The sequence below is a fragment of the Clupea harengus genome, chromosome 8 (genome assembly GCF_900700415.2).
Source record: "Clupea harengus chromosome 8, Ch_v2.0.2, whole genome shotgun sequence".
Taxonomy (NCBI): Eukaryota; Metazoa; Chordata; class Actinopteri; order Clupeiformes; family Clupeidae; genus Clupea; species Clupea harengus.
The window spans coordinates 16,982,796-17,010,531 of NC_045159.1; positions in this window are offsets into that span (position 1 = coordinate 16,982,796).

The window sequence follows — 27,736 nt, forward strand, 5'->3', positions numbered from 1 at the left end:
TGTGTGTGTGTGTGTGTTTGCAGGCCTCCACCACTCTGAGGGCCACTCCGGACCAGACAAGCATCCCAAATCTCCCATTAAAGGACAGAAATGTAGACATAATGGAAAATCTTCATGCTTTTGCAAAGTCGCCCCGGGGAGAAGTCGTCTCGTCACCAACTCCAAAGCTGATTATTGCCATGGCGAAGTGTGTGCCTGGCTTCATTTGGAGAGTTTGGTGCGTTTGCATGTTCCTGCCCCCCCCCTCTCTCTCTTTTTGACTGACAGCGGCAGAAGTGGCAGAGATGGACTTGCGTTAATGCTGAAGTAAATCAGCCATTCTAAGTCTCTCCTCTCTCACACTTCTGCCAAAGCTTCTTTCATTGCTCTTCTCCAGAGCCGGCGCTAGATGCTAATGTGAGGGGACTGTGCACATTTCGCCATCAGCTTGCATGTCACTTTTGGACACCTTCCATTTTCCTTAAGGCGTGTATGTTGGTGAGTGGTAGTGTGTGTGTGTGTGTGTGTGTGTGTGTGTGTGTGTGTGTGTGTGTGTGTGTGTGTGTGTGTGTGTGTGTGTGTGTGTGTGTGTGTGTGTGTGTGTGTGTGTGTGTGTCTGTGTGTGTGTGTGTGTGTGTGTGTGTGTGTGTGTGTGTAGAGGGGTTGACAGGGTCTGCTGTGGCCGTCAACATTGCATGGTGAGGTCCAGCTGTGTTTGTAGCACCACCTCCCCATCTGTCTTCACCCTCCCCCCTGTCTCTCCACCTCATCCTGTCCTCTCCACCTTCCCCTGTCCTCTCTCCTCCTCCTGTCCTCTCTCCCTGCCTGCTAGCCCATCCTCTGCAGCCGGTGGCCGATGCTCTCAGCCCTCTGCACACCCACAGACATGCTCCAACTCCTTGACTTGCTCAGACGGTTACGGCTTGCTTTCGCTCACTAAAGACTTTCTGCGACTGGGTAGAGTGACAGGTGAATTTGTGATGGCAAGTGTGAGGGAGGGAAGGCTGTTAAATGTCCCTGGCTGACACAGTTATCAGGAAGCACAAGGGCCCAGCTGAAAGACACGGTGACATAAAGAATAATGCTGAATAAAGTCATGGTGAATGTCATATTTCCCCTGGACAGCTGCCGCATTGCTGTCCCCGAAAATATCAGGTCCCAGCAGGGAAAGAAAGTTACATGTGCTGGGATCTGACACTTCCTCACTTCGAAGGTGAACCCAGGCCCACAGGTGGGATTTGGACTGCTTTCAACTTGAGCTGAAATTGTTCCCAGACATGGAAAAAACAAACAAGTGGACCACAGAAAATACGCACTCAACCGCCCCCCCCCCCCCCCCCCCCCCCCCCCCCCAGAGTCCTATCTTTTGACATGGACACCCCTAACCCGTCCATTCCCTCTATACTGGAAAGAGAAAACCAATCTACATTCAACAACCCTATGGGGATTGTAGTCACTCATTCACGGAATGTACTTCATAAAGATAGCCCAGCTGATGCACATTAACAGAGACAGTGCCAAATTGCTATGGTCTCTGAAAGTGTGCTTGTCATTCGTTTTTAAATAACAGAAATGCAAAGCTAAAAAGCTCTCCGGAGCCCCAGATGCAGACTCAAATTTGGTCCCCCTCTGCAACCCAATGCTCAGCTCAGACTGTTCAGCGTGCAGAGCACATCTGAATACACTCAAAAACTCGATTTCCAATATCTGTAAGCGTGGAGGAAAATTACCCCAGTGTGAGTGCAAAAGCTTTCTCCCCGCACACCACCAGCCTGATCAAACACACAGCTGGGAGCAGCCGACTCCAGGCCAAGCCTGGGCCAAGCCTGGGCCGTCCGCGCTCAGATGCTGCCTGGCTCCCTCACAGCCCAGAGCTCATTGGATTGAGGCGGGGAGACTAGACTGGTCGCATGCTGAGCCGTGCAGACCTGAGTCAAAATGGCACTGAGGGAAGATGAGTGTATGTTTTGGCCAGGTTTGTGTGTCTGTGTCGTTGAATGCGTATATGTATGTGTGTGTGTGTGTGTGTGGTGTGTGTGTCGATGAATGCGTATATGTGTATGTGTGTGTGTGTGAATGTGTGTGCATGTGAGTGTAAGGGAGAAAGAGAAAGAGTGTGGATTCGTATGTGTGTGAGTGTCCCCATGTGTGTGCACGTATGTGTGTGTGTGTGTGTGTGTGTGTGTGTGTGTGTGTGTGTGTGTGTGTGTGTGTGTGTGTGTGTGTGTGTGAAAGAGAGGGAGAGGGGGGGGGCAGACAGAGCAAGAGAGAGAGAAATAGGGAGAAAAAGAAAGTGTGTGAGAAGAAAAAGAGAGAGAAAGAGGGGCAGGGAGTGCGCTGAGCGGAATCCAAATGAGCATGTAGCATTGGGGGCAGCTCTCCGTCTCCAGCTCCCTCTCCTCTCCTTTCCTCTCCTCTCCTCTCTGCCCTCCTAGTCCCTGTCAGGCGTAGCGCTGTCCAGCATGCCAAGGGACAGGCCCAGCCGCCAGGGAGAAAATTGCACAGCCACACGCATCAAAACAAACAACACGGCGCCGGCGAAACTGTGAGGGGGTCCGCGCCCAGAAGGAAATGGGAAACGACTCCATGAATACAGAACGAACAATCCTCCGTTCCTCCTACGGTCCCCGCTGACTCCTTGTCAGAAACAAACACACACAGAAACACACATACACACGCACACTAAAACACACTCATACACACCAAGGCAAACAGGAGTCTATTTGCACTGATAAAGTGGTAATGTCTTGATTCACAGTGCCATGTATCCACTTCCCACGGTTACTACTTCCTACCTACGTTCCCGTTACTTCTGCCCAAGCTCCTCACTGGGCCTCTGACAGCAACTGGCATACAGAGAGGAGAACATCACAGGGAAGACATACAGTACTGATGAAGGTTCCCTGAAAGGTAAGGAGTTGGTTTAGTCACATTGAGGACACAAGACACAAGGTGTCTCGTAAGGTTTCAATGGTACGCCATGAAGTAGCTTTATGCAGGTTTTAAGGTATCTTTCCGTGTGATATTGACAAATTCATTTTGATGGTACAATCTCATGTTTTGGGTCAGAAACCCAAAACCCAGAAATAATACATTAGTTAGCTAGCTTCTATTGGTGCCACCTACGCTGTCTCTTGGTCTTTGTAAGACAGGTCTATTGGCTGTCAGTCCTCTAATTTAAAACTAGTTTTAAAACTCTGTAATACCTCTGAGGTCCTGGACAGGAACTTACAGGGTTGTTATTACAATGTTTTTTTTCTTCCGCTGTTCATTTTCACAGGTGCTGAAGGGGAAGGTCATGTGTAAGCGAAGAACTCTGAGCGCGTGTGTGAATGAAGGGACTATACCGGGAGAACTTTCAGTGATGGAGCCAGAGATGGACAAAAATATTCCTGGCTTTGGAAAAAATTAATGGCAAGAATATTGATGCGCATAATATAGTCTAGTAGCCTCTCTCTCTCTCTCTCTCTCTCTCTCTCTCTCTCTCTCTCTCTCTTTCTCTCTCCAGATGATAACTTTGCGATTTGCAAGTGCTGATAATGATTCCAGCAATCCCAAGACTATATTTAAATGATAAGGCATGCTGAAACTCACACAACGCAAGGATTGACACACAGCGTGACGAACCTCATAGCCGGGACGAGATAAAAAATAGCCACACAGGAGAGCTGAAAGAGTAGCCTACAAAGTGAATGGTGTACCCCAAAGTAGGATTTGCCCGTGAAAAGGCTCTGCGAGAAACATTCAAAAAGGGAGAGTTAATGTAATCCCTGAGTGTAAGTAAATAGACTCTGAGCCCCAAAGAACTCTCTCTCTCTCTCTCTCTCTGTCGGTGCACTGGGTGACTTCCCACCGAGCCTTTGAAGGGCCTTGCTTCCATTGGCCCAAGCTTTGACAAGAATGCCCTGGCTCTTTCTCCCTCCCCCCTCCCCTGTGCCCCCCTACTCTGCGAAGAGATCAAAGCCCTGGTACTGGGGGTACTTAGGAAGACAATGTGCTCCCCAATCAACACCTTCTCCAGCCCCTCTGTCATACTGATGAGCCCAGCAGCCCTTAAACCTGCCCGGCTATGTGTGGAGCGTTTGATCCAAGTCCACAGACCGTGCAAAGGCACAAACACACACACACACTCTCTCTCTCTCTCTCTCTCTCTCTCTCTCTATCTATCTATCTATCTATCTCTATCTCTCTCTCTCAACTTTTTTTTGTTTCATATACTGTACACACACACACAAACAGATGGAGAACATACAGGAAACAATGACAATGACACACACATCCTCCCCCTCTCTCTTTCTCACGCACACACACACACACACACACTTGAAGTCTTTTATTCTCTACCTCTCTGTCCCACACACACACACACTCACACACTCACACACAAACCTGTCTACCATGCAAGGCAAGAGGAGGTTATTGGAATCTGAGAAAGAAAAGTGCTGATTCCGCCTATCGATTGATATCTTTTATCCGTTCAATGCCAAGAATGCATGCATAATCACAATTACAGCCCCTGATCTCCCGCCCTGCTCACATTCATTTTCATTGATGATTTTAATTTATATTCATTAGCGCTTTGAACCGGCGTACCTGTGTTTCCTCTCTCATGTCCGCCGCGCTCGTAGGGGAACCATGGGAATAGTTCTCGAAGCGTTGCGAACAGCTCAGCCACAAACAGCAGGTTCTTTTTTTTCTGAAAGTCCAGGGCTCCGTGAAATCCTGAAATAAAATCTTATTTTCCTGGGGTGAGGAAATAAATTCAGTCCTCCACACTATTAGCGTTCTCATAACCTTCCTATCATTACATCAAAGGGCTAAAGTCACTGTCAGAAAGAAATCCATTTGCTACAGACCCACAGGGGGGCAAGCAACTTACATTATGTCTTCTCGAGCCCATTTCACTCTGTGAAGTTCGCTCTATGTGTGTTTGATTTTGAAAGTAAAACAAAAACACAAACGCTGTGAGCCAACTGGTCATATACTATAAACCTCATATGAAAACGCCATCAAGATATTTGGTAATAATATGAGCTCCATCACTTAAAAATGACAGTTGATGCAAGAAAAGACCTAACATTGTTCCAAAAAAGACCTAACAAAATATGTAGTACCCATAGCCTACTGACATTACAACTAACTTATGCCAGTTCATCACTCATAGAGAAATCATGCTAACTCCTTACTAATGATGGACACTAGATGTGATCTATGCCTCCTGTGCAGATAAACTCTATCTCTGTTGGTATTACACATTGGACATGTTACGCTCATACATAATCTTGATGTAAACCTATGTGTTTACACACTGTGTTAATACGGTCCTAATAAACACACACACAACACTCTGGCCATTACAATCTCACGACTGCTTACAGTAGGTTGTAGTCTATGATCCATTCCAGTGACAAGGTGCTATGAGGTTACTATGGGGGTGATGGGGTTACTATGGGGTGCTAGGGGGGGTATGGGGGTGCTATGGGGGTACTGGCATTGCTAGATCATGTGAAATTGGAGCCTTTGTAGCACTAAATCACATAGTCTATAACTCTCTATGAGAAAATAGTCAAAGCTCATGACTTGTTGCAAAGCATGTTTATTTTCTGGTACTGAGGTGGACAAATACTAGTATTGGAAGCAGGTAACCCTGATCAACTTGAGACATCTTAGAAATCAGATACATCACAAGATATCATGGACACTGATGGGTGAGTTTTGCCTATGAACACATATTTTCAGGATCCAAAAAGTGAGAGGAAGCTGCAGGGTCTCGCCTTCATGATAGCAGAGAAAGTAAAGATGGCATCCCATATACCCAACAAAACACACTTTCCTCTCTCTGTGTTTCATCCACTTACAGGCATTCAGAGGGAAACTCTCATATGCCAGTTCTGAAACCATCGGCTGGATTGACAACATTTAGGTTTCAGTTATGGTCCTTATTAGTGTCGTTTCTGTGAGATGAATCGACTGGATTCGTTTGGAGTGTGAAGAACTGTCAGCACATAACTGGGACAGGTAGTTATTGCAGGCAGAAGAATGACAGAGAGTCCAACCAACACCCTTGAAAACGCTCGGTTGGAAGTTGGAACTGCCAATTAAACTTCACTGAACCTTTTCATTCAGGGGTCCACCTCACAAGATGAAGGGAAATAACTGTCCTCTGTGTTTTAAAAGAAAAACAATGCTTAGTCTTTCAATTACATTGTGTGTGAGTGTGTGTGTGTGTGTGTGTGTGTGTGTGGAGCATACAGCTTACAGAAAACATGATGGGACGGGCATAAATCATATTCCTCGTTTATAAACTATATTCCCTTTTCTGGGACTGTCTACTTCCCAAAAGCCAGTAATGACATCATTTCATAATAGCTTTTAGAGATATAATTACAGTCCACATTTTATCGACTCTGTCCACTCTTACTTGTGAGCACCTCTTTGGGGATCTAAAATAATGCCATCATTAGTGTGTGCAGGCTGGTGTTGATGCAGCAGTTGTTTCCTCGCGTCTCAGCTAACACTGAGGAAGAGAGAGAGAGTGTTGTTGAGATGCGCCCGGGCTCCCGCTTGTCCTCTTAAAAATGTCTTATCGGGCAAGGACAGCAGCCACACCACAGTCCCCGAAGCTGCCACTCCTAGGCACACCGCACCGCACCACACCAGGCGCGCCATTCCTCAATGTCAAATAGCTCACGAGTCGCCGCGCTCCCCTCCGCTCAGCGCCGGCTCCAGATAAAATAAACAGCAAAAAGATGGAGGGGGAGAAACTGTGCGTTTGACTTTTTACATCTTCACTTCACAGAGTAGATATAAAGGCCTGGAAACAAGCCCTGAGGTGGCGACGCGCAGGTCTGTCAGAGGATTTGGAAGACTGCAAAGGTATTTTTTATTTAGTTTCCTTAAAGGAACTTCTTTGCTTTTTCAGTAATATGTTAATAGAACTCTCCATCTTAAAACTTACGTGACTACAGTATGTAGTATATCACAAACATGTCATGGCAGAAGGTATATCTTGCCGTTAGTTAGTATAAGTAAGTAGTAGTATAGTATAATAGTCAGCGTCCAGTCGTATGACAATAATGTGTGGCCATTGTAATTACTAAGACCGTTTTCAAAGTGTTTTATGGTCTGATTGCTTCTAAGCATACCAAAAATGGTGGCATAATACTTTGATATCATGTGATATTCATTGATTCTTTGTCACTTATTATGGGAGACTGCATCTGCCACTACATGTCTCTGAGCAGGTTGCATTATGGGAGACTGCATCTGCAACTACATGTCTCTGAGCAGGTTGCATTATGGGAGACTGCATCTGCCACTACATGTCTCTGAGCAGGTTGCATGTCTCTCATGACAGCGAAAAATGTATCTCTTTTTTCTGCTGTATTGTTTACCTGCTCCCTGCCTGACTTGTTTTATTATTCTGCTCTCTTTCTCTCTCTCTCTCTCTCTCACACTCTGCATCTCTCTCTCTCTCTCTCCTCTCTCTCTCTCTCTCGGTCCCTCTCTCTCTGGTGTACTAAATGGGTTTCCCACCTTGCTGACCCTCTGAAAAGTGCCCCAATCTCTCTGGCCCAGGAGAAGCTGGCTGGCGAAGGGAACCACTTCAGCTCCGCTCCCCGCCATGATGAAGGGAGGCCTAACTTAATCTGCGGCTGCTCCAGGAGCATCATGGACATAAAGAGATTTGCTCTCCGGATCAGGGGCCAGACGGCAGGCGCCACAGACCAGCAGCCAGCCACCCACCCACAAACCCGGTCGTCCAGATGATTGCCCGTCTGAACGGGGGCAATTATAAATAAGTGGAAATCGTTCATAAGTTGTTGTAATCAAGACAACAATCTTGGAAAGCTGCCAGAAGCATTGAGACAAATGGTGATGATGGCGGTGGTGATGGTGTTGTGGGGAGACATATTGCAAGTAGAGACCTCAGAGTCAAATTCAATCTATAGGCCTTGCTAGACCAATAGCTCACAGAACGGCTGGGCTAGCAGTAGCACCGTTGTCTCCAGAGCAAATTAAACTGTAAATGAAGTCTGCCACTTGATGTGGGAGGGTGAAGGAAGGAAGAAGGAGAGTCCTGGTGAGCGAATGAAATCAAGCCAAAGCAGTCACCGATGCTCTTCCTATCTGTTAGGGAAGTATTCTGCTTGCAGCCGGGTTTTCTTGCACATTTCACTGTTAAAAGTTTCGCTTTTACAGCCAAAAATAAACCGCAAGGTCAAAAGGAAACTGCAAAAAGTTGAATTCCATCTCATTTCCTTGGAGATAACAGTGTATAGTTGCTTGTATCAAATCAAACTTTATTTGTACGGCGCATTTCATACAAGGAGTTAACACAATGTGCCTCACAGTAGGAAAGAAAAGGGGGAGGGGGGTTACAAACAGTTGTAAAAAACACACTAACCGCACTGGCACCGTAAAGGACTACTCAGCACGGTCATCGTCAAACTAAGAGACAGCTGCTGGGGGGGGGGGGGGGTTACAAACACTTGTAGGGGTTATATGGGGGTTTGAGGTCACTTTGCCATTGTCAGATAAAGGGGAGGGAGGGGGGTTGATTTCTCTTTCTCGTTGGAACTGTGGGTTCCATTACAAGAGCAGCCATATTGTTTGACTTCTGTGATCACATTCAGACAGGTTTCGCTCAGAAGCACCTTTCAAACCACAATCCTGCGTGCGCTCAAAAGAAGATAGCACTCTAAAATGAAGTACTGCTTCACAATGGAGCGCTTCTTGTAAAAATGAGCACTCACAAAATTCTGAATGGCCTGTGGCAAACAGTGCCATACGTCGTCAATAGGCACAAGGTCCTGTTTTTAATTTTTTTACCCTGTAATTTTCGGAGAGCTGTCTCTCTCTTTACCACTGCAAAGTCCTCTTTTGATGAGTTCAATCGTCGGTCCACATCGGGATCCCACATTTCCAGCAATAGATGTGATTACCTGCGAGACCTGTGCTTTTGTGAGCAGAAGAACACGGAGAATAAATATAAACTCAGGCTCATGTTGGCAATTACATTTGAAATCTGTTTATAGTCAGCTGTCTGCCCACATACCAGCGTCATCCTTATTACATTACCAGACAAAAGACCTCCAGAAGCTCTCTTCTCGCTCTCCCTCCCTCCCTCTCTCTCTCTCTCTCTCTCTCTCTCTCTTTCATACCATCTTCCAGCTGCCCCTCTCTCTCTCTGGCTTTCTCTCCTTCAAGAAAGGTTAAGACCACTCGTATTTCCAGGTCTACCTGTCCCTTAAGAAATCGTATTAATAACATTACCCGTGGCGGAAAGGGGGGAGAATGGAGTTAGAGAGCACCCCGGGGTCACAAAGGGGTCCCCAAAATCATGGAGTGGGGCCAAGGGGGGGGGGGGGGGGGGGCAGAGGGGACAGCTGATGTCACTGCCACGCACTCCCGGGTAATGAAATGGATTGTCTGTTGATGCTGAGGCTGAGGAGGTGGAGGAGTAGGAGGAGGAGAAGAGGACGGACGTGGAGAGGTGTAACGGAGTGGAGCGGGGGGACTCACCTTGAACACAATCAGGGAGAGATTGCACCTCCACGCCCCCTGTCACGCCCAGAGAGAAAGAGATCATCAAGAATCGGAGCGGACGGGATGAATGATTCGAGTCCTCCTTCAGACTCGTTAGCGCCAAATGCTAGGCCTTTACCGCAAAACAATAACCCTCTCCGCCGACGATTGAAAAGATGAACTATTGGAGCGCGCTGGCATGCTGGGTGATGGACGAATGTTTAGCACACTACGAAGATGACCGTTCCGTGGCATCTATTTGTTATAAATGTGAGATTTACTTCCTGGTTGACTCTAATGGCCTCCAAGAAAGCCGACACTGAAGCGCGGAGCAGATTTGCGTAATGCCCACCATTAGCGGACACTGACAGCATGCCTAGGTAGTTAGGAGACGGGGGAAGCGGCAGCCAGGGGGGATTTAAGTTATAACGGCACCGATAATTCTCCTCTCATATGAAATAGTCCTTCGCCAGGCCAGCAGTGCCTGAAGCGTCCACATGAAGATGGCATTACAATCATAAAATACTCGCGGCCGTCTCCCGCTATGCAGGAATGTGATGAGGAGTCCGCGGAGAGCAGCCAACTCTCGGACGGATGAGTGCAGGCCTGATCTAGCCCTGACCCCACCAGACTCTCGCCGCATCCAGGCCAAACGCAGCCCAGCAGTTCCCTTCCAGCTCTGCACCGTCACTAACAGGTAATAAGAGCATTATGGGTTTTTCATTACACCAACTCAGGCCACTGGAGGATGACTGGGAGACAGACGAAGGATGAGAAGAGGGGGTTAGGAATATTGCCAAATAAGATTACGCCCAATAATATGTATGTGCTCACAGACTTTGTTCTGGTTGGTTGCCGATACTGTGAGTGTTTTTTCTTTTTTTTTCTTCTGTTTCCATCTCATTCTGATGATTGTATTACAGATGTGGGTAAAACGGGAGGAGAAGCACTTTGGGATGCGAACCACAAACAGAGAATTGTATTACAGTGGATGGCCTCAATGCTAAAGGTGTAGGAGCACGGGAAGGAAGGGAATTAAAGAGTGAGAAGAGCTAGAAAGGGAGAGAGAGATATAGAAAGACAAGAAGAAAAAGTGAAGGACAGGGAGAAAGAGATAGATAGATAGATAGATAGATAGATAGATAGGTAGCTAGATAGATAGGTAGGTTGATAGACAGATAGATAGCAAGAGGAAGAAAGTGAGAGAAAATGAGAGAAAGATAGATAGCTGGGGACCAATAGACACATAGATAGACAGATAGATAGATAGATAGATAGAGGGAGAGATAGATAGATAGAGGGAGAGAGTAAATGTGTGAGGGAGAAGTGTGAGTTGTCCTGAGGGAAGCCCTGCAGTTGCTCTATTACCGGCGGCTTTGCTAGTGAAATCAGCACACGTTCATCCCCCCGCCTGCGCCAAAAAACACAGCAGCGAGCAACCGTGTGTGTGTGTGTGCGTGTGTGTGCGTGTGTGTGTGTGTGTCTATCGGTGGCTCCTCTTGAAGAGCCTTTATGGAGACAAATGACTTTGCCTTGAAGCGATTCCACCTGAAGGGCAGAGTGAGCTCAGAGAGAGCTGGAGAAAGACAGGCTGCAACGCTTACTGCAGCGCTCACACCAGCGCCACGGCAACGCTCACTGCAGCGCTCACACCAGCGCCACGGCAACGCTCACTGCAGCGCTCACACCAGCGCCAAGGCAACACTCACTGCAGCGCTCACACCAGCGCCACGGCAACGCTCACTGCAACGCTCACTGCAGCGCTCACACCAGCGCCAAGGCAACGCTCACTGCAGCGCTCACACCAGCGCCACGGCAACACTCACACCAGCGCCACGGCAACGCTCACACCAGCGCCACGGCAACGCTCACACCAGCGCTCACACCAGCGCCACGGCAACACTCACACCAGCGCCACGGCAACACTCACACCAGCGCCACGGCAACACTCACACCAGCGCCACGGCAACGCTCACACCAGCGCTCACTGCAGCGCTCACACCAGCGCCAAGGCAACGCTCACTGCAGCGCTCACACCAGCGCCACGGCAACACTCACACCAGCGCCACGGCAACGCTCACACCAGCGCCACGGCAACGCTCACACCAGCGCTCACACCAGCGCCACGGCAACGCTCACTGCAACGCTCACTGCAGCGCTCACACCAGCGCCAAGGCAACGCTCACTGCAGCGCTCACACCAGCGCCACGGCAACACTCACACCAGCGCCACGGCAACGCTCACTGCAGCGCTCACACCAGCGCCACGCTCACACCAGCGCTCACACCAGCGCCACGGCAACACTCACACCAGCGCCACAGCAACACTCACACCAGCGCCACGGCAACGCTCATACCAGCGCTCACACCAGCGCCACGGCAACGCTCACTGCAGCGCTCACACCAGCGCTCACACCAGCGCCACGGCAACACTCACACCAGCGCCACGGCAGCGCTCACACCAGCGCTCACACCAGCGCCACGGCAACGCTCACTGCAGCGCTCACACCAGCGCCACGCTCACACCAGCGCCACGGACAAGCACTTAAACAACACTGCCAAGGAGCAGCGCAGGAGGAGAGAGAAACAGAGAGAGAGAGAAAGAGAGAGAGAGAGAGAGAGAGGAGACAGAGATAGAGAGGGAGAGACAGAGAGAGAGAGGAGACAGAGAGAGATTGAGACTAGGGAAGGAAGAAAAGGAGAGCTAGGAAGGGAGAGGAGGAGAGATAGAGAAAGGTGTAAGAAAGGAGAGGGAGAGGTGGAGATAAAGGGAGAAAGGAATAGAGAGAAAGCCGCAGAAGGACAGAGAGAGCGAGGGAGCACAAGAATAAGAAAGACAGCATAGGGAGAGAGAGAGAGAGAGACATAAAGAAAGATGGAGAACAGGAGAGAGAATGAGAGGTGAACAAAAGGGAGGATACATGCTGACAAGGTTGAGAAGATTCTTTTTTTTTATTAATTTTTTTGGGGGGGGTGGGTTGTGTCCCTGTCGGGAAGGAGCACGTTGTCTGCATGCCTCTTCCAACAGCGCAATGGGATCAGTCACAGCCGAGCCCGGCTCTCTCCAGCGCGCCTGCGCACCAACAAATCCTCCTGCACTCACAAGGCATGCAACCTGACTGAGGAGAGAAAAGGCAGAGCAAGAAGAAAAGATGAGAGAGAGAGAAAGAGAGAGAGAGAAAAAATAGCAAGTTAGAGAGTGCAGAGAAGAAGAGAGGCACGTTGCAGAGAGGGAGGGAGGGAGGGAGGGAGCGATGGAGAGAGGGATGGAGAGAGACGGCGACACATAGGGAAACTGACAGAGAGAGAGAAAGGGAAAGATTTTTAAACAGCTAGACTTGTGTCAAGCCTCTCGATGCCTTTTTTTCCGTTTTTTTCCTCAGTGTTCGCAGGGAACATGACACTGATGGATCACACACACCTCAACACACACACACACACACACGAACACACACAGACACAGTCAAACATATCACACACACACACACACACACACACTCACACACACACACACACACACACACAACACACACACAAATCACACAGCAATGAACAAACGCAAACACAACAGACAACAAATAAATACATATGCACCAACAAAAAAAACAACACACACACACACACACACACACACACAGAGCATACTATGACACAGACGCAGTGCAGTTGTGGAGCGTGCCGTGTCACTTGAAGAGGAGCATTTGCATTCCCCCCACTCTCTCTCTCTCTCTCACACACACACTCTCTCTCACACACACACACTCTCTCTCTCTCTCTCTCTCTCTCTCGCAGTCGCTCTGTGTGAACACTCACATGCAGCCTCTTGTGACTGCACCGGCAGGAGAAGTCAATCCTACCTTCACCTCAGCTAACCAGTGACATGCGCGCAGTCCCACTAACACTTGGGCCTGCACACACAAACACACACACACACACACACATACACACACACACACACACACACACACACATACACACACACACACACACACACTCATACACACACACACACAGACCCTTAGAGACACACATGCTAACTCTCTATTTACTTCTCTCTGTGAGTCTCTTACACACTCGCACATACACACACACACATTGTAGTGTCTTTGAGTGTGACATTCTATATCAAATCTGTATCAGTATTTGAGTCTTTTTTTCAGAGGTGTCTTGTACCTCCAGTACATCAGATTACCCCTTAACATCTTTTTACTGTCTCTCTCATCTCCTCCATCTCTCCATGACGACCCCCTGCTGGCCTTCGATGTCTTTGTCTGCCGCTGCCGCATGTCTGATGCTCGTCTGGGACACGTCTGTCACCATGGAGATGGGTGTGTGTGTGTGTGTGTGTGTGTGTGTGTGAGAGGAGGCTGGGTCAGAGTGACAAAGAATGTGTTACCTGAAGGTGAAGTTGTACTTTTTGGAGGGCTAGTCGCAGTTGGAGTCCAACTTTTCTCAGCGGTGGAGTTCATTTTCAGGTGTGCTGGTCGGGGTGGAGGGTGGGGAGGGGGGGCGGCGGTGGAGTTCATTTTCAGGTGTGCTGGTCGAGGTGGAGGGTGGGGAGGGGGGGTCTGAGGGGGTTGGTTGCTGAAAATAGAAAAAGAATGTGAGAGAAAGCTGGAGAGAGCTTAATCAAAAACAGCTCATGTGCAGTGACCAAGAATGACAAAGCTCACGCCCGTGTCATAGGGAGACGGTGGCACGAGTGTGTCACCGAAGGTAATTAAAACCAAACGCACGTGAGTCGCATACAAACACAGGGAACTGTCTCTCGCTGCTGCTCAATTACCATAGTCCATTCTATCCAAGATATATATATTATGTGAATACCTCCAAACCAAACATCTATATACACAGATGAAGTCCTGATGGAACTATATAACAAAGCTTTATGGACATAAGGATCACAAGAAAGTTTTGAATCACTCTTGGGATTTTATAGTTGAGGTCTGTGATCCCACTGTGACAGTGACAGTAGCTAAGTGACAGTAGCTAAGCACATCTACAGTCCCTGTGAACACCTCTACCTTTAAACATGATGGCATAAGACATCATTTATCAGAAATGTATGAAAGTGTATGACATGTTTATGACGTGGTTATACCGGTCTAATGGCAGATGGTTCAAGTCTCACCAAAGTCAATGGGATGCTAAAACAAGGAAGACTTAAGTTCCGATCATGCTCTCACAACAGTGTGGGTTCACTTATACCCCTTTTCCACCAAAGCCAGGCCGGTGCTGGTTCCGGGCTGGTTCCAACTCTGGAACCAGTTCTTCCGTTTTCCACACAAAAAAAGCTGGCTCCGGTTCCAAAAAACAGGTTCGAAGTCAGCACCAGCTTTTAGGTGGGCCAGAAACAAGAACCGGTGACGTCGGGTTCGTACCGAGGTTATGGGCGGAGCTACCACACCAGAAACAGAAATTTTCGCCGCCATTTTTTTTCACCGTCAACCAAGAGGATGAGTGAAAACGGTGAAAACATAAATGAAAAATCCATCCAGCAGTGGATCACCGACTGTCCACGCGGGTGAGACGTGCAGCCAGTTGAGGTGGGAGATGCCCCAGGCAAAGACACAAAGAGGTCAAAGGTCAGAGGTCAGGGGCCCGAGAGCCCAGAGAGTAACTGATTCTTTATCAGGATTATCTATGGGCCACAGATATGAGCTAGAGAGATGACTAAAGGAATGCTGTGAAGGAAGACAGTTGATGGTGAAATTTATTTATTCTACCCAGAACCTTCATTAATCCCAAACTGTACAATTTTGTACGTTTGTACATTTATAACAACTGACTCAGATGTGGACACAGAATCTGGGCTTGGTCTGTCCGAGAGTTGGTTGCTGTCTAAAGGTGATGATACATGGGGCAACCTTTTGAGCGATGTTCCAGTGCAATCACATGACCGGTTCCTAGTGTTCTGATTGGACGATCGCAGCATGATTTAAGTTCTCAAGCTAAATATTTGTTGCCCCAAATCAATGGGAAAGTTCCCGAAACAACATCGCTCAGCAACATCGCTCGGGAAATTACCTTGTGCATCACCACATTAACTGCGTTGTTTGTGACACCAGAATGGACCTGGCCCAAATCTATGCCAGATCTGAGTCACACCTGAGCCAAGTCCAGAGTCCTCTGCTCTCAGGGACCGTGTGGATGTGAAAGTCAGAGAGAGGTGAAGGCTAGCGGTGAAGCAAAAAACTAAAAAAATGAAGGCTGGGAAAATACTCGCTCCAACCAGAGCCTTATTTATGACTTCATACATTCCTGCCATGGGGCTGTAGGCGTTTCAGCGCTGTCTCTCTCTCTCCACAGGTAACAGCTTATTTTGGATCAAAATCAGCCAGAACCAGGCCCAGATCAGACAGAACTGGGCCGCATCAGGGCCGCATCAGGGCCGCAGCAGGGCCGCATCAGGGCCGTATTGATCCCAGCCTCCGCCTTCCTCTGGCTGTGGTGTTCGTGACCCACAGGTGAAGCCTCTCCCAGGGGGAAGAAGCTCAATGTCAGCAGACAAAGTCATCCGAGCACAGCTGTGACTACTGCCACATCAAAAGTCACTGTCCATCCTCATATCTTTGAGATCTCTTCTCCCCACCCCCGCGGCACATCGTCCATTTGTCAAGGTGTCAAAACCGTGCATCCCCCTTTTTTATCGATTTCTCACATGACTAATTGCGTTCCGTAGCCATCCTCCGTCGCCTTGATTGATTTCGACATGTAGACGGAGCACAGGGCCACTATCAAAATCAGATAAAAAAGAAGCGCTCTGGGTTTAGGGGGGTTGAGGTTGGGGTTGGGGGGGCGGTGAAGGACACATACCTGACCTGTGCCCCCACCCCTCTGCTCTCCATAACGCAGCGCTGCCAGGCAGCGAGAGACAAAGATAATTACAGCCATCAGAGGCGTCGCCGGCCACAGCTGCCTCTCCCGTCCTCATTCATCAAGTCAAGCCGACGCCCGACCGCGCAGGGCAGCAGGGGGTGAACTTCGGAGGGGCAGAGTGTGTGACGTGACGACAAAATAACACCCCTTTTTCTCCATTTCTGAATAGCAAGAATCACACAATCGGCTTAAAAGGGTCATGGCTGTTTACCACTCTAACTTTATGCTTGTGGTTCAAGTATGGAGCATGACACAAAAAAAGATATATATTTTCTGTTATATTGAGCGTAATTAGGTAGATAATACACCATTAATTTATTCATTTATACTCCTGATGACTGAGATTAATTTGACAGATGTAATGGTGAAGCATGATATTCATGGTTATAATCATGAGTTATGGCACTGGTAATAGTGAAACAATTATAATTCCTACAAAATTGAAAATGCTGTCAATTTGTCCCTCTGAAAAAAGAAATCTTCTGTTTTTGTGCTACATTTGAGCAGCAAGGTCACTTGTGTTTTATACTGTCTGTTTGTTGGATCACAGGAAACAGAAACATTAATATATTCTCATGGTCAGTTTGTCATCATGCGCTTTCACTGATTTTCTTTTAATTTAAGCATAAAGCTGCATGGTCCAATTAGCCTGAAGCACTGCATTCCCCTTGTGCAGTCACTGTGTGTGTGTGTGTGTGTGTATGTGTGTGTGTGTGTGTGTGCTTTTCCCTTGCGTGCAGGAGGTGCGTGATGCGCTACCATAGCTCACAGCATCCCGTCGCACATCTAAGTAGGGCATAATATTTACAAGCTGAACTACTTCCAGAGAGCACGGGAGAGCAGCTTGGCTTGGTGAGGACTCACCAGCAGGCTTCTGCGTTCCCTATGTGTGCTGTGTGTGTGCTGTGTGTGTGTGTGTGTGTGTGTGTGTGTGTGTGTGTGTGTGTGTGTGTGTTCCCTTTGTGTGCTGTGTGTGTGTGTGTGTGGTTGTGTGTGCTGTGCGGTGCTGTGCGGTGCGCTGCTGATGAACTCCTGCACACGTAACCAACTCACACAGTGGCCTGCAGGAAGAGATGAGACCTTGCCTCTCTGCTACTCCATTTTCTGTCTGTGTGTGTGTGTGTGTGTGTGTGTGTGTGTGTGTGTGTGTGTGTGTGTGTGTGTGTGTGTGTTTGTGTGTGTGTTTATGCAGAGTAAGTTATATGCAGTGAGATTATACAGTGAGACTTTGTTTTGCTCAAGGATAGTAGTTCCCCAATGAGGAGTAAGAGAAGAAAACAACAACAACAACAGCAGTAGCAGCAGCACCAAAAAGATAGAGGACTATATAATGCATGAAAGGTAATAGAGGAAGGTGAGTCTATGGAGGGGAAGTAGAGTATCCAGGGCTGTCTCTACAGTACTGCTCTGTCTGCTAGCGGCACATCCACAGGGTGGGCACAGGATGCTGCTGCATATATATATATATATATATATATATATATATATATATATAAAGCATAATGAGCAAGCCTTATCACCAAACATCGTTGCACCCTATGTAATGACCCACTGTGCGATAGTACAAAAATAGTGGTAGCTATTTAAAGCCCCATTCCGGAAGAATTGGTATTTTCTTCTACTGAGCTCCCTCTGAAGTGGCAGAGTGTAGCTCCCTTACACCACTGTCGTAAATACAAATCACGTTCGAGACCCCCTAATGGATCTCATACAAATGACTCTGCATAGTTTTATTTATTATGACATCGGAGATGAAAGCATAACCAAAGAATAAAAAAAAAGAATGACACATTTTAATTGTGCTGAAATACTGCTCGGGTTTTCAGCCCATGTGCATTGTTTTCTTAGCGTTTGACGGAGGAGTATGTGTAATCTAATAAAATGCTGATGGCAACATGCTTAACATACATTGGACAGTGTAATTTATTACAAGCAAACTGAATTAGGTTTTCAAGGTTTCAATCTTCCAAGGCTTATTAGCGTGAGATTGACGAAGACTTTTTGACGTGAGATCAATTTATTTGGATGTTAGCCAGAGACAGGACAGGTTGATGACTTTGGGCATCTGGAAAAACTACAAATCTCCGTGAGACAGGGATGACACCAATAAGGTTACAGCCTACATCGAATTCTTTCATAAATAACATTGGCAGGGATGGTCATGATGAAAGTTAGTGAGTCGGCAACTTTCCAAACACAGCCAGACATCAAGTAAGCGCAACACAAGAGATAGCAAGGCCGCTAACAATTTATTACTGACTAGTCCAACAGAAAGAAGGCCAGCTCGGCATCTGACTTGCTCAGTTACTTGTTCTTTCTCCTGCTCGGTTACTCTCTCTTTTTCTCTTCCTATCCTCTGACAGCGCCTTCCTCAGTTTCTTTGTCACCTCTGCCATGATGTTCATTCAGAGAATACTGCGCTAGCTTCCTCTTATAGCTAGCGCATGGGTCAAGTTGTTGTTGTGTGAGGTGGTGCCATAAAGCATTGTGTACTTCTCGAGAGTGGTCTCACATACCTTGTACCCTGTAAGTTACGTAGTGCAATACAAGGCGTGCTGTGGCAGTGGCACAGATGCCATTCTCTGTATTACAAGTCAGTGTACCACCAAAATGATTGTGAAGCTGTTATTTTAAGGTAAAATTGTTGCATAATGCTACTTTAACACATATTCCATTAACCTGGAAACTACAGGTTAGTAAATACAGTAGTACAGTTGTAGTAAATACAATATTTAACTGAGGGTAACTGTGTCAAAGGGATAGAGCAATCACCCCACCCAGTCTCGAACCCAGGTCACAAGCCAGAGCCATAAGCAATCCGACCGACACACTACAACTGGGCTTACTTACACAGGTTACTGATGGTCTGTTAATAAAAACAACCTCACATATAAGGCTCTGTATTCCTTATGGTGAACAGCGTTACAGGTTACTGATGGTCCGTTAATAAAAACTTGTATCGACAGCTGGGGTCAGACTAGGGGAGCGAGAATGATGACCTTTGGCCTTTCGCCAATGTGTTGCTGTCTCAGCTTTCCCCACATCAGGCCTCTAACCACTTTGTTCTTCAGTCTCTCTCGGCTATTGTCTTTCGTTCAGAGATAACGTGTCTTTTTTTTTTTTTTTTTCAGTGAAAAAGCCCTATTACACCTTCAGGCCCTGACTCACACTCTATCTCTACTTATCTCTGTCTCTCTCTTTCTTTCTTTCTCTCTCTCCCTCTCTCTCCATCTCATTTCGCTCTCCTCCGGCTGGCCGGCAGAATGACTGGCAGTGCAAGGGCTGCCTGCCTCTCCCCCCTCAGGATCTATTGACCACGTGAGGAGGACTGACGGCTGCCAAGAACAACACGGTTCCTCCCAGTCGCTGGAGTCAAAGGAACTTCCAGCTGTCCATTACCATTTCAAAGAGCCAGCCCCTCTCCATCACCAAAGACAGGAAAAGAGGATGAGGGGGTAGAGAAGAAAAGAGAGAGAAAGAGAGGAAAGTAGAAAAAGGGGAATGAGAGAAATGTGCATAGAGAGAGAAGTAGGGAGAGAGGGGGAGAAAGAGATGGAAAGAGAAAAAGAGACAGAGGGAGAAGTGAGGCACATGGGCTTCTGAAAGAGATGGAAAGGGACGAGTGAAAGAAAGCTGGAGATGATGATGAGAAGCAGAGAGGCTGCTGGGGGATGAGAATCACAGAGATGAGATAAAGGACTCCTCTGAGCACCATAAAGTTCTCTAACATCTCACCTGTGCTCGTCAAGTTTTATCGGCTGATATTAGCCCCATACGCTTCCACCACGAGCCTGTGCTTTAGTGATGATCAGCTCCAGTGCTGACAGAGATATTATTGCTACCTCATTTTCTGCAAGGTAACTATGTGTTTATGCTCAGTCAGTCAACCTTTACCAAAGACAGCTGGATGTATTACTGTTCTGTAGAGTGTGTGCGCATGTGTGTGTGTGTGTGTGTGTGTGTGTATATACTGTATATATGTATGTGCGTGTACAGACACATATCTGCAAAAGATCATCAGAAAGAAATGAATATACATGCATACATATAGGACAGCAGAGCTAGACAAGGCCAGTTACTGTATATCAGCGATGGCTCACCGTGTGTGTGTGTTTGTGTGTGTGAGAGAGAGAGAGGGAGAGAGAGAGAGTGTGTGTGTGTGTGTGTGTCTGTGTGTGTAGGCGTGCGTGTGTGTGTGTGTGTGTGTGTGTGTGTTTGGGCTGCTGTGTAACTGTTCTCTCTCTCAATTCCCTGCATCTCTCATCTCCCCCTTTTAGTCACACTCTGTCTCTCTTTCTTCTCTCTCTCCATCTCTCCCACTTTCTTTGTCTGTCTCTCTCTCTACCTCTCACTCTATTTCTCTCTCTCACTCTTTTGCCATCTCTCACCCTCTCACTTGCTCTCTCTCTCTCTCTCTCTCTCTCTCTCTCTCCCACCCTCTGTCTCTCTCATGTGGCAGATCAAACCCCCAGCTCCCAGGTGAGAGCACAAAGCTCTTTGGTTCATTATGACGCCATCACTGCTGGCCGTCCCTGTCGGCTCCCTTTGCATGTTCCATTCTCTCCAATCAATCTGTTGATGCCATCTCTCGGAGTAAAAGGGAAGAGAAAGGGGTGGGGGGGGGGGGGGGGGAGCAGGCCTTTCACCAAGAGACTCACACAGCATACAAAGAGTACAGAGAGGGATCTCAAGTCCCTCACAGCATCCTCTCTCAGACTCGTGTCTGAAAGGTTCTTGAAAATGATATACAAGATTAAACAAAGGCAAATGGCGTCATGCACAGTTGAAGTAGTCATTTGTCACGACATTTATTGTTAATATGCATTTGCCCCTGTTTAATATGGAACATTTTAATGATAATAATAATTCAACGCATTCAAACATTACCTCCCCAACCGATCTCAAAGACCCAGTGTCATGCAAATGGTGCTCTTGCGGTTCTCCTAAAATAAAAACCTGTATCTATAGTCTCTGAAGGAAACGATGCTTTTCCCATATGTTCATGGACCACACAGAGAAATATCAGTCGCGTTATTTTCCATTGGCAAACACAAAAAGTGTTGAGAGACTTGACAGGATGGAATATAAATATGCTGAAGGTAGGGGGTTAAGGTGAAGTGCTAGTTATGATTAAAGATTTCTGGTGTGGTGAGGGGGGCTGGGGGCTGGGGGCTGGGGATTGGGGGCTGGGTTGAGGTCAGGTTATGCTTAGCATTGCATTTAGTTGACAGGCAGTGCACAGTGTGGGCAGGTTGACAGGTATTTCATGGTTCATGCATTGGTTTACTATGGGACTGTTTTGTGAGCAGAAAAGAAAGTGTTACATATCTGTGAGGTTGGAGACTGGGAAACATAGACCAGTGAATTAATTAAAACTCTGAAGGAACATGAACGTGAAAAAACATTACAAAACAAAGTGTAAGAGTTTAAGGTCCCTTTAAATAACACTAATTAAATGCAGTAGCTAGTTGAGATTGACACAGCATCCACTCGAGTAAGTAATGTTACAGAATGTTGGTTAATGCCAGCTTGTCTCTGCTACCTTATGCAATGAAAAGTGTTAATGTGAAGATATCTTGGATGTCAAACATAGTTCATTGAACTCTGGTATTAATAAACAATAAGTCATGTTAAATACTAAAGTTCATGGTTTAACTAATGAATCAAGTAAAACTGATTACTGGAACCTAAATGGAATCATCATCTTGGAATGAACTAAAAAAAAAGAGAGAGAAGACAGGAAATGAGGAGTGAGATATGGCACATATAAAGAAAGAGAGAGAGAGAAAAGGAGGAGTGAGATATGGCACATATAAAGAAAGAGAGAAGAGAGAAAAGGAGGAGTGAGATATGGCACATATAAAGAAAGAGAGAGAGAGAAAAGGAGGAGTGAGATATGGCACATATAAAGAAAGAGAGAAGAGAGAAAAGGAGGAGTGAGAGAAGGCACATATAAAGAAAGAGAGAAGAGAGAAAAGGAGGAGTGAGAGAAGGCACACATAAAGAAAGAGAGAAAAGGAAGAGTGAGATATGGCACATATAAAGAAAGAGAGAAGAGAGAAAAGGAGGAGGGAGAGAAGGCACATATAAAGAAAGAGAGAAGAGAGAAAAGGAGGAGTGAGAGAAGGCACACATAAAGAAAGAGAGAAAAGGAAGAGTGAGATATGGCACATATAAAGAAAGAGAGAAGAGAGAAAAGGAGGAGTGAGATATGGCACATATAAAGAAAGAGAGAAGAGAGAAAAGGAGGAGTGAGATATGGCACATATAAAGAAAGAGAGAAGAGAGAAAAGGAGGAGGGAGAGAAGGCACATATTGTGTGTGGGTGCCGAATAGGAGCAGGAGGACTCACGTACTTCCTCATGGATCATGGATTATGCTCCCTCTCTTTATCCATCACTGCTTGGACACTGGATCATCAGCACCTCCCACTCCCCTCTTTTCTCTCTCTCCCTCTCCTCTCTTCCCTGGGGAGGGGAAGGTCTGGGACATGGTCTGTCTTGCTGGTTCCTTTTGAATCTGAGAATGTAACACAAGAGGATCTTATAGGATGTCTATATTGGAGTGCAGTGCCGTAATGTAAAGGTTTGAAGACTGGTTCAATAACCAAGTGTTAAACCTCTCCTCCTCTCAGGGGTGTGTGTGTGTGTGGTGTGTGTGTGTGTGTGTGTGTGTGTGTGTGTGTGTGTGTGTGTGTGTGTGTGTGTGTGTGTGTGTGTGGATATCCATCTCCATCAAAGAGTTCAGTCATGACACTGACTGTGTCTTCTGTGCAGAAACGTATTTCAGAATGTGAGGAGTGTGAGTGACATATACACGTCTCTCCAGAGCAGGGCTCGGGACCCAGTGAATGAGGCTTCGCAGAGAACAGAGACACCCCAGCTGCGAGAGAGAGAGAGCTGAGGGATCTGGGGATGAAATGCCAACCCCAGCCGAGACTCCTGGACTCTCTTCTCATACTTACTGCTGTCACAGTCTTACATCGTTAAGTTATATTATTATTAGCTAACCTTTCCTTGTTTTCCCATGCTAGATACTTTAAAGGTTTCTCTGGTGGTGAAAATGTCTATGACTATCATGATTTAGCAGCAGCCATCTTCTGATCGAATCCACTCTCTATTGCATTGGGTAACGTCTACAATGTGGGATTACACGAGTAAACATAAAGGGTTCTATAATATTTTCTTTGTGCATTTGATTCTATTTCTCTTTCACTCCTTTTTGCTATTTATAGAAGTCTTTATTTTTGTAAATATCAATGTTTAAGAGATACTACTTAATGTTGATATTAGTTTTTAAATACATACATGTACATGATGTTGTCCTTGCTATTCGTCCTTAATTAGAGGGCTTGGGACCTTTATATTTGTGGGGACTTTATGGTGTGTGTGTGTGTGTGTGTGTTTGTGTGTGTGTGTGTGTGTGTGTGTTTGTGTGTGTGTGTGTGTGTGTGTGTGTGTGTGTGTGTGTGTGTGTGTGTGTGTGTGTGAGTGTGTGTGTGTGCGTGTGTGTGTGTGTGAGTGAGTGTGTGTGTCTGTGTGTGTGTGCTGGGGTCTGCATGAGATAGTGACATTCTGACACAACAAAGCTGTAATTTCAGAATAAACAAGATCCTTCCCCATCACCATGGTTTCCTCTGAGTCTTTGCTCACTCCATCTTGACACACAGCTACTTTCAAATTAAACTCGTATACAGATAAAAGAGAATACATTTCTTCAGTACTCATTAGTACTGCAGCATGAAGATAGCATACATCCTGACAGTGGCAGATAGCTAGGATTCCCTGTCTTCTTTTGAATATGTTTGGTCCAATGACAGGAGTCCTAGAATTGGCTGTTTGTTGTGTAGATTTCCCCAAGAAACACAATGTATTAATGTAACAGTAGAGCTTTAGAAAATATAATAACAAACATAGTGTCTCAGAAACATAACACAGTTGTGTGTATATTTTGGATTGTGTGTTCTGCTTTGGCTTGTCGTACCAGATCATCCTTGTTCTAGGTGATTGTGTGTTCTGCTTTGGCTTGTTGTACCAGATCATCCTTATACTAGGTGATTGCCACTAGCTCTCAGTGTAGTGTGAGGCACATATGATGCTGGTCATTTACTGTACTATAATGCCAACATCAACGTGATGCCACATTACTAAAATGCTGTTGTTTCTGAGAGCAATACCTTTGCCCCTCTAAATGATGGTGCCATCCATGTGAACGTGAATCTTCTGAAGAACTGAAGAACTGGCAGGGGGGGGAGGGGGGGATTATAGAAGAAAGGAAAGTGGACGAGCGAACCAATTTTATTTTCAAACCAACATTTTATTTAAACTGACATTTTATCATCAAACTGATGTTTCGGTCTGTCTACTGACTGACTCATAATAAATTGGTGCATTGCGAGAAGAAAGCAGTGTTGCACTATTCTCTGCTCTATACTTTACAAGCAGCTGCACCTGCTAAATGCATCTGCCAACATGTGCAGATCCTCATATCAATGTGTGTGTGTGTGTGTGTGTGGGGGGGGCGTAGAAATGTTGGAGGCTATGTTTTGCACCAACAATCATTGAACATTTAAACAACACCCAGGCCTGTTTGTCAGCGGTTCATAATGTGTCAATGTTAATATTGGCAAGAGGGGAGTGGTTACATGCATAAACATGATTTTATCCTTAAGACAGGAACAAAAGTGCATGACAGAGTGCATTTATTCTATCAGCTCAGAGAACATAGTTGTCTTATGGTCTGCAGTGTGTCTATTTAGAGAGGAGAGAAGAAGAGAAACATATTAAAACTCCTCTTCATGAAGTAGAAACAGAAACAGATGGTTTAGATATAATCAACCGGGGCTGTAAAAGCACATGCATACAGTGTGAAACATCAGCAATTAAGACGTTGGGAATGAATTACTTTCATAGCAAAGAAATTTGAAATGTACGACACGAATGCTGTCCATCTACCGTACTACACACCGATGTAGCAAAGGATCTTAGTTTACCCTCTTAACAGCATAGAAGATCAGACGATGGCTGTTCCTTTTTGATTTTGTCACTTGTCAGCTTTTCCCTACCTCCTCTCTTTTCTCACCTCCTCTCTCCTCTTCTCTTCTCTCCTGTCCTCTCATCTCCTATCCTCTCCTCTCCTCTCCTGTCTTCTCATCTCCTCTTCTCTATCCCCCACTCCCAACCCACCTCCCCCCAATCTCCTGGGCTGGCTGTGATCAGAACGTGACTACAACCCCATCGGCCCTTGTTTCCGTTATCAACCACTCTGCACTCTGCTTGGTCTAATGGAGACACAGGCGAAAAAGTGGGTTAGGGGTTGTTTGTGAGAGCTGACACTGACTGGGGTCCTTTGGAAACATTAGCAGATGTGTCCTCTCTGTCTCTGTCTGAACTAAATAGCTGTTAAATCACCAAAGAATAATGACTGTTGTTCCACTTTCATCTGTACCCAAACCATAGGTGTGACATGACACTTTCTCCATCTCTCTGGAAAAAAAAAAGATGAAATTGATGCCAGGACTTTTTTTCCAACAGAAGAGCATGCATTGTGTATGGATGTCACTCTGACACTCTTGAAAAGAAAAGAAAAAAATCCCCTGTCACTAGATATTCCACAATCAGACACCCCATGAAAAGAGACGAAGGCCAGTAACCTGCTGTCTGGGCAGAGGTGTGTCCTCCATGGGCCTCTGCTGCCACCTACTGTCCAGAGCTGCATGGCCTAGCCGGGGGCATCGGCACGGCAACACAGGGTTCGGCATGGCACAGCAGCCATTAGAGTTCAGCAGAGTAACCGAGTCATTACGGCCCTGTGTGCTTAAACAAACCATCTCAATTTAAGTCGTGTGCCCCTGCTCCAGGACTCCCAAAGAGCTACTGCTAATGCTGCAGCTGCTGCTGCTACCGCTGCTGCCACGGCCTGCTCTCCTGCCGTGTCGTTCCACCATAATAACCATACTGAGGGTAATAATGGCTGCTCCACTGACGGCCACGGTTAGAGCTGCGATGCAGATGTTGTCAAGTAGCATCTGTTTCCGTTTGGGCACGGTGCATGGAGAAGCGGAGCGGGAAGAGAAGAGAAGAGAGGAGGAGAGAATAGAAGAGAAGAGAAGAGAAGAGAGGAGAAGAGAGAAGAGAAGAGAGGAGAAGAGAAGGGAGGAGAAGAGAAGAGAAGAGAAGTGAAGAGAAGAGAGGAGAAGAGAAGAGAGAAGAGAAGAGAAGAGAGGAGAGGAGAAGAGAAGGGAGGAGAAGAGAAGAGAAGAGAAGAGAGGAGAAGAGAAGAGAAGAGAGGAGAAGAGAAGGGAAGAGAGGAGAAGAGACGAGAGGAGAAGAGAAGAGAAGGGAAGTGGGGATTGCTCAGCGCTCGCTGGCTCATATAATGGGGCGGAGGGGAAATTGTTAAGTGTGGCATGGTTGCCCAGAAGCAGGGCATGAACGACTTCAGATGGGTTTTTCTGGTTGGCAGCAGCTGTCTCATGCCAATTAGGGCCAGTGAGTGTTTATCTGTATCCACCCCCCCACCCCCCAGGCATCCACTGTACCCACTACACCCATGCAGGATCTTCCTGCCCCCCCTTTCCCACCCCCCTCCCCCATCCAACCTCAACCCTTAAGGACACACAGTCACACACACACACTTCAGCTGCCATCAATTCAGACTTATTTGTGGACTAATTGTGTCAGGGGGCTGGGGTAAAACACGAGGGCTGGATGGAGGGGGGGTAGAGAGAGAGATTAAGGAGAATGCAAAATGGAAGATGGAGGGCAGAAGAAACGAGTGAAGGGAGGAAGATGAAGGGCATCTCCGCCCTAGTGCCAAACAGTTTTTTTCTCTTTTTTTTGGCACTCTCTCTCCTTCTCTCTCTCTCTCTCTCTCTCTCTCTCTCGCTCTCTCTCTTTCTGGTTTAAGATGACTTTCACTGAGGCCTGTTTCATTAGGAAGCCTGATGAACTCCCCCCCCCCACACACATCACAAGAGACCTGAATTTAAACCAAAGAGCTCTTAACCTTCAGCAGCATCCAGCAAGCATAAACCAGGCCCTATCTCATCAACTCAACGCCTCAAACCAAGCCAACGCTGCAGGGACTTGAGCTCTTACTCAAAGCATTTTGTAACTGTTACTCGTGCTGCCTGTGGGAAACTCCACACCCTTTACAGATCACCACAGAGTAGTAGCTCAGACTGCCGCACCAACATCTATGCCTCTGGTGCAGGGACGTGCACAGGAGGGGGCTAAGGTTGCTCGGGCAACTGCCCGTTTGCCCTCCTCGACTGAAGTTGCCCCTCCGAAGTATTACGGCTGCAGAACTTCATGTAGGCCTAGATAAAATAATCACAGAATAAGCGTTCA